Source organism: Choristoneura fumiferana, chromosome 7, assembly GCF_025370935.1.
Source record: "Choristoneura fumiferana chromosome 7, NRCan_CFum_1, whole genome shotgun sequence".
NCBI classification, from domain to species: Eukaryota; Metazoa; Arthropoda; class Insecta; order Lepidoptera; family Tortricidae; genus Choristoneura; species Choristoneura fumiferana.
This window is the reverse complement of record NC_133478.1, coordinates 9,595,201-9,603,906: the sequence shown is the minus strand read 5'-3', so window position 1 is coordinate 9,603,906 and position 8,706 is coordinate 9,595,201. Positions and strand designations below refer to the sequence as shown.

Genomic DNA, 8,706 nt, shown 5'->3' with positions numbered 1-8,706 from the left:
ATGGAAATTAATTTTATTTAAACCTAAACCTAATAAATAGGTATATTCTATGCACGTAATATAAAAGATTTGTCTAACTCAAAAGTAAAGAGAGAGCGACACAGAAACCGGTAGAAGCAGTTTGACCGTTCAAAAGGCGACAGCGGCCGCGCGCCCATCACGGCCTTTGAATTAATATAAAGATCCACCAAAAAAAATAAAGATAGATACAGGGTCGGATTAGCCATTAGGTAGAATATAGGGATATAATATAGGGAATATAGGGGCCCCGCTTCGGCTAGAGGCCTCGCGCGCGCACTAAAGAAATTGAAAATGTTTTATAAAGTAAAAATTGTATTCTAATTGTAAAATATGCATCTTTCGACGCTTGCTGTCAGTTAATCTGATTGACCTTGAAAATAGCTGGTGATCTGCTACAATTTTGCCCTCTGGCACTAGCACCCTTTAGGTTTTAAAACTTTTATCCCCCGTAATAATAATTCCCGTGTAGATAAAAGTTTAAAACCTATAAGAGTTCTAAGTTATCGACTCTAAATCAACTCGGGCAATGTTGGGGCCAGAGGGCAAAGTTGAAGCAGTTTACTGTAACCATAATTGCCATGGCGTTAAAAGATACATTTTTCTTTGCCCGTCACAATTATTTAAAAAAACGTAGTGTCATCTGTCACCTGTCAGTGTTAGGATTAGGCGGTGTAGTTACATAACGTTTATTTACAATGAAGGTCAAACAAAGGTCAAACGTTATTTTGCAAATATACAAACGATCAGTTTGTATTTTTTTGCTAAAGTGTGATAAGTGATAAAATGATTTAATAAACCTGTAGACGACGCATGTACAAAGTTTTAATAAAGAGTTTGTATACCAACGCTGTCTAGCAATTGGCCACTAATAAAATTGAAAAGCAAGCAGCGCGGAAAGAAAACAAAAGAATATCGAGAGTGCTGTCATAGTCCTTGTCCGCGCTGCGTGTTTAATTTTGCATTATTATTAAAAAGTTGTTTTATTTTACTAATTTACACACTAAAGATCATTATACAGTCTACAATTTTGGTACATCGAACCGAATAAATTAATTAAAACCAGTGCAATAGTTTTTTCATAGTTTAAATTCAGTGTATATAGTGAAATAATGTTCAACACGCCACCACCACCTATGACACGGCAACGTTGCCGCGAGCTAGCTGCAGGAGAATCAGCTCGGCTCGGCGATGTTCCATCTACACATCGGCAACTTCCTTGTGATTCTACATTTGTCCAGCCACCTCCCTCCGATGTTCGCTCAAGTAAGTCGAAAAAGTCATCAGCATCGTCGGTAGCAAGGCGGAAGGAATTAGAGTTAAAGGCAGCCGAGGAAAAGGCGCGCATCGAGAAGGACCTCATCGACAAACGACTCGCGCGGCCGACTTAGCTCGCCTCGACGCTGAGTCTGATAGGGAGGACGACTTTATCAGTCACAGCCACAGCGAGAACCACGAGCCCTATAATTGGTTAGATAATCAACGTTTAAATATGTCTCCCTTGCCTGTGCAGCATGAGCCGGTCGCTCACTCTTCCGACCGTGCGGCGCCTGCACAAGCCACAGACATACTACAGTTGGCTCATGCAATCAAAGACATGATGGATCAATCATCTTTTCAACGTGAAGAACGATTACTAAGTCGCTTAGCCATGCCGCGTGACCTGCCTTTGTTCAGCGGCGACTGCGTTGAGTGGCTCCATTTCAAGAACGCATATGACGAGTCTGCGTTGACCTGCAGTTTCACAGAAAATGAAAACCTGTCTCGGCTTCGACGAGCTCTACGAGGCGATGCTAAGGAAGCTGTCACTGATTTGCTAATCGGAAATACGTCGCCCGCAGCCGTCATGGAAGCTTTAGAGCTAAAATTCGGTCAGTCAGAATTGATTATTATTAACCTTACAGCAAAACTACGCAAATTGCCTCCCTTGCCTGCTTTTTATCAATATGACCTTATTAACTTCGCCATGAAGGTAAATAATTGCTTGGCAACAATTCGCGCACTGAAACAAGACGACCATCTCCGCAACCCAGAGCTTGCATCAGCTATAACATCAAAGCTACCCAGTACATTACTAGGAAAGTGGACCGACTTTGCGTACGATCGGCTGCGCGCCGGGGAGCCAAAGTTAGTGTTACTGGCTGATTTTTTGAAGAGAGAGGCTGAAAAAGTTTCAATCGCGGGTACACTTTATCAACCGCGTGAATTCAAGAGGCCGCTACCCGTAGACAATCCTGTCAAGCGAGCTAGTGACTGCTATCCCAACCCTGCTCGACCCATACTTGTTACGGTAAGCGCTGAACCAGATGTTATGACATGTAACTTTTGTAAAAAGGCCGAACATGCTTTACCAGACTGTCGAACATTTAAACGCGCCATGCGTAGAGACAGACGGAGGTACGTAAAGGCTCAAAAATTATGTTCGCGTTGTCTAATAACGCACCATGACATCAGCACATGCTCTGCCCCAGTTTGTGACTTCGAACATTGCCGCCAACCTCATCATCGCCTTCTACATTGGAAAAATACAACCTCTGGACAATCACGTGAACCTGTGTACTCGTATGACGAATCGATGTCTGCCACCATGGAGCCCGCGCCCGAACTGTGCGAGCCGCCGCATGCCGCCTCCGCAGCTGACGCTACCGTAGCTCATGTCGCAGTGCCAGAGGACGTCAAGTCGGCACCGGAAGGCGACGTTATGTTAAAGTGGTTGCTGTGACCCTTCGCGGACCCCGAGGTGTGGTGCAAACGTACGCGCTACTAGATGACGCCGCGTCTGTCTCTATTATTGATAGTGACTTAGCTGATAAGTTAGGTTTGAAGTGTGAAAGTGCCAGTGATATTAAGTTCATTGATGCGTTCGGCCTTGAGGTCTGTCAATCAGATGCGCCCAAGGTGTGCGCCGATATAGCGGGACGAGACAATAACTATCGTAAATTATGTTTACGTAAAGTGTCTAAGTTAAGTTTGCCTATACAAAATTTATCTTTTGTGAACAACATTTCTGATCCTCAGTTGTCAACTGTCAAAGATATCGTGTGCAAAGAGCGTGTAGTGCCGCGGCTACTAATCGGCGAAGATAATTATTTTCTTATAGCGCCGCTCCAAATAATTCACGGCGACCGAAATTCGCCGTACGCAACTCGCTGCATGCTAGGGTGGTCCATCCACGGCTACTGTGGTCGCGCTCGCTCTACCGCGCCACATGTAAGTCACAATGTTTTTCATACCACTCACGCCGATTCTGGGATCGACAGCTCTACGTCCGATATTCACGAAATAGATAAACTAGTACAGCATTCCTTTTCGGTAGATATTAAAGGAGTGTCTACTGCTTGTCGTGAAAATAAGGCGCACTTACCTGCATTAAAAGTTTTAGATGAGTCAGCTCGTAGAGTAGGTGATGGATGGGAAGTAGGTTTACTCTTCAAAAACAAGCATAAACTCCTGCGCAGGAGAAACCGGAAAAAGAAGACGAGGCCTCTAAGAGAGGGTGAATATGTAGTGCTAATCGAACCCAATTTGGACCGTGGTTTTTGGCGTTACGGTGCAGAAAGCGCAGCTCATGCAGGTCGCGACGATAACGTTCGAATAGTAGTCGTGCGCACACGCTCAGCGCTGCTGCGACAGCTCGTCACACGCGTCGCCTTACTGTCCCCACGGGGGTGAAATAGTGCTCTTCTAGCACTAGGGGGCGGATTGTAGACGACGCATGTACAAAGTTTTAATAAAGAGTTTGTATACCAACGCTGTCTAGCAATTGGCCACTAATAAAATTGAAAAGCAAGCAGCGCGGAAAGAAAACAAAAGAATATCGAGAGTGCTGTCATAGTCCTTGTCCGCGCTGCGTGTTTAATTTTGCATTATTATTAAAAAAGTTGTTTTATTTTACTAATTTACACACTAAAGATCATTAAGTATACAGTCTACAAAACCTATTCCTCGAAATGGTTTTGGAATTAGACCACATTCTAAAAAAGTGATCAATCCCAATTGGCATTGCCCAGGGGCCCCGATATGCTTAATCCGGCCCAGGATGCTTAAGACGCGGATCGGTGTCAAATTTAAGGCTATCTTTTTGTGTGAATTTGTGCTTATTAAAACAGATGAGACTATAATGCAGTAGGTACTTTTTTTTAGTTCCCGCATACCTACCTCGCACCGAAAAATAATCTAAAAGGTAGAAAATGTACAAAATTTTCAATGCTGTCCTTTGTTTTATGTATAGGTATACCTACTAGCTGTTGCCCGCAACTCCGTCTGCGCAAGATTCGTTTATCGCTATCCCGCAAGAACCACTCTATTTTCCGGTATAAAAACTATCCTATGTCATTCCTAGGGTGTTACTACTCTATTAGGATAAATACAACATTTTATGTTTTGTGTGTGCACGAAATGCTTCAACAGCTAACTTTCAGCTAAATGTTTTCTAATTCTTTTTTGATTTAATTGTAGTACACAGACCATTAGGTACTTTTCTTAGGTGCAACAATCTAATCTAAACACCAGTGAAATAGCCTTAAACATGTGCTAATCTCGACAACATAACCACTGTTTCAAATGGGTCGCAAGGCAAAATTCGTAAGACCATCATTATTGTTATTGCGGTAATTATCCTCACTTGCGCAGGCGACCGCATGTAGGCCGAGAAATCTCGAGCCAATGCAAATTTGTTTGGGTGAAAAGTGTGACCAGATAGCTGACATGCCAATGTATGTTTAGTGCGAGCGTGACAGGCATTGATTAACGTATTATGTTTCGAGTACCGTAGCGCCTGGGTTACCTACTTATAGCCTTAGCACGGAGTAGGTACTTTGGTATGTATTCTTAAGGATATTCAATGAGGGTATTCACAGAGGCAAAATATCGCTAGATGGCGTTAGTATCGTGAGCTCCGTTTGACGTTTGCTTGCGATTGGCTCATTTAGATATTTAACCAATTACGAGCAAACGTAAAACGTCAAACGGACCTCACGACACTTACGCCATCTAGCGATGTTTCGCCTCTGTGAAAACCCTCATTGGCTATCTCCTCACAAAAAAGCCGTATTTAGTGGCCTAGTGGTTCGACCTATTCCCTCTCAAGCAGAGGGCCGTGGGTTCGGGCCCAGGCTCGCACCTTTGAGTTTTTCAAAATTGTTGTGTGAATTACATTTGAAATTTACCATAAGATTACGTTGTTAACGGTGAAGGAAATCATCGTCATTGAAGTGAAGTTCCCAGTCCGCACTAGTCCCGCGTGGGAACTACGGCCCAAGCCCTCTCACTCTGAGAGGAGGCATAGGCCCTGCCTGCCTACCTATTACATAGGCCGAGATGCATAGCTCACATCATTTTGGATAGCGTTAAATAAAATATGATTGCGTACGGTGGCAGTTTTGGATTTTATTACATTGTTAATGGTCTTTGATAGCTACGTACGAGTTTGTCGTGGCTAGATTTGGCTCTGACAGTAGGTGCATAGGTACCTCTACCTAGATATGGAAGAATTGAATAATGTTATGTTTTTGTTATGAGATGTACGAGTAAGCATGAAGGTACCATCAGCCAAATATGTGGTCTACCACCCTAAAGTTGATAATCGTTTGCATGTCACAAAACAATAAGCCAATAGACGTCTCTGTCAACTTGAACGTTCGACTTTAGCGACATATTCATTTGATAGGAACTATTTGACAATACAACCAAGTTTATTTACTCTTCCTGTTTAGATTGTTTATTATTATTTGAATCCGTACCTCAAATGTACAAAACAGAGCCCTTACAGGATCACTAGCGTGTCTGTTTGTCACGATTTGCTATGATAGATACTGCTGGACCTATTGAGTTGAGAATTGGTACCTACCTATAGTAAATGAATTTAATACATAGGAGCCTCTTTTTGGAGAATAAAAGTGAAAATATAAAAAAAACTAACTGAACGGAATTTATTAAATGAAAGGAATAAGACTGCATTTCTCGGCATTTTTTTATATTATTGTTTAACTCCAAATCTTTATTACTATCAACAACACAAAATATACATAGATCAAATGATAGAAAAATTAACCTAAACTTATAATATAACCTACAAACTAAGACCTACGAAGGGAATTGTTGTTTATGAAGGGAATTGTTGTGAGAATCTGACATTTAAAGATAAACAATTATCTGTTGTTTTTGAACATGAAACTACCGCGAGAATTACTAATATTAAATATATGTTTTATGATCTCATCCTTAGGGTTAATAATTTCTTGATTTCTTGTCAATTTCATGACGGGACAACTTTTTGGAAATACTCATGTACATCACACACAACATGCTCAAATAACTTATCGATTACAAAAAAAAAAATCATTTTTGCCGATTAAATATAAATATTGACCCAGATAACTCACGTCTTAAATCGAGTTTAGCCCGACATGTTTCATATTTCTCAAAAAGTCGTCCCCTCATGAAATTGACAAGAAATCAGTTTTGTCAAGAAATTATTAACCCTAAGGACGAGATCATAAAACATAAACTACATAAAACATCCAAAATTTCTTGACGTCATTTTAATTTTGTAACTACCTACATCAAAACTTTCTATTGGATCCAACAACAAAGATTATCTGACTTTTTATCACTTTTACCACAAGGTTTTGTATATCTTTAAAACAATATTACTTAATTTTTGTGGTGAAACAGCGTCAGGTTTATTTTATTTTGGGCAACTGAAAAAATTGAAAAATGGACAACAAATAGTTCACATATTTCACACACAGAATAAATCAGCTTTTTTCGGTCAATTCACTAGAATTAAAAATTGCTACTTCGTTCCTTTGGACTATATAGGTAAGGTACCTATTTACAAATGTTTGATAGGAAAAATCAATATGACCAGTGAGAATAGTCTATTATGATTCCGAAGATGTATGCATAGGTACCTACATAAATACAGATCTACCACATACCTATCTATTATTGTTCTATAGATGCTATAGACAACTATAGACAGCAATAATATGCGCGTTAAAACAAGTCTCGATCAATAAATAAAAACTCATATGTGTTATTTAGCCAACGCCTTAACATTTTGAAGGAAGTCCTGTGCACAGACGTAGGACACACCTATATATAAGCTGGAGCTGACGAAGACAACGATATTTGTGTCAAGGTATGCTCTTTGAAACAAATATCGCTGTCTTCTACTTAACGGTGAATTTGCTGGTCAAGTACCTATCGAAGAATGTTATTTAGGTATATGGTAACTGCATATACAAACTTTCAATTGGTGAAAATATAAGTTACCTATAAGTAGGATTACATCGGTCCAGAAAATTAAATTTAGAAAACCAGGAAATTGCATTACCACCCTTAAGTTCGAAATGTTTTTTACTAGATACGTTAATCGTAAGATAATCTTAAAAATAATAATCAAATAATCGTGTATCTATACAGTAGATAATCGTTAGCCCAAACTATGTGAAATTTTCATCGAGTAGGAAGTGTTGTGAATAGTGGAATAGCACATTCTTGATCAATTTAATCACTGAAAACTTAAGGCTAGCGTATACATAGTAAAAACAGCTGTCCAAATCTACTTAATTAAACTATGTATGATAAGTACTCACAAAATTAACAATCCAGCCGCCTCCAAGCGGTAAAGGTATCCAATTTAGGAATAGTATGCACAATCCGTAAAATTCCAATCAGGTTCATATAAAATCACAGCACTGGCCACTATTTGAAATTCTGGTTACGAAAAAAAAATTGTTAACGGACGAATTTCAAATTTGAATATAGAAGCACCGTATTCGGAATGTGCGCGCGCGGCGGTAGCGCGTCCGAGCAAGCGTGAATCAACTTTCGAACTGAGATTTGCCGCCGAAGCAACGAACGATGGCTGCCTTGCGAGGAATGCTGCGGTGCAACCTGGAACCCCTTGTTTTCTTTATATGCATTATGTTGGAATACTCGTCTTGAAAGGAGTCTCTACCTATATGGAGAAGTTACCTATGGTAGGTATAGATACTAAATAAAGCCGGTAAGTGAGTCCGGTTTACCAATATCTCAGTGTTCACGACGGTATCAAATACCAAAGAAAATCATTTTTTACAAAAACGATTCTGGATTTTTATGGTATTTTTGAACTCTCCTATTTGATTTATATTGCAGTACTAACTAATATTGCAGTAGTAACTTCTCAGCGGGGTAGTGGGATGGGATATTGGAGTGGTGGTTGATTCGATCGCAACGCCGGCGCTCACCTGTCATGTAGCGCCACTCCTACGCTTGAAGGAACATTCCTTCTTTTGACGGTAAGTATGATTTTGAGAATTACTGCTCTATTAGTTAAATCAAAAGCAACCCATGAGGTAATGATTGACTATGTGAATTTTGTACCGGAGAAGACAGGTAAGTAACCTTTTTTTTATTTCCAGGTTTATAGTGTTTTATTAACATGATAGAAATTAGGTAGGTTTTGATGTCTTATTCTAAACAACATTTGAAAAAAATGATTTCCATATTTATTAAAAAAAAAAAATGTTTTTCAATATCTAAACCAAATCTATAGCATTTACTTTTCTATCTATATCATGATGTAACGTAACAATAACCTGATGCGTAAAATAAGTTGTAGTAGATATAATATACTCATGTTAAGACGGTAGCTAATCTAATAAAATTACACTATTTTAATACAATCACTTTAACTAT

The 8,706-nt window shown here is 39.7% G+C and overlaps 1 protein-coding gene across 1 annotated transcript in view; it reads right to left on the bottom strand.

The window, feature by feature from the left end:
* LOC141429673 (uncharacterized) overlaps nucleotides 1-7,872 on the bottom strand; it is a 65,098-nt gene extending 57,226 nt beyond the window's left edge. Inside the window, exon 1 of the mRNA XM_074090105.1 lies at nucleotides 7,620-7,872. The gene's annotated coding sequence lies outside the window, so the exon portion shown is untranslated. The remainder of the gene's footprint in view (nucleotides 1-7,619) is intronic.
* Nucleotides 7,873-8,706: the final 834 nt, after the last annotated feature.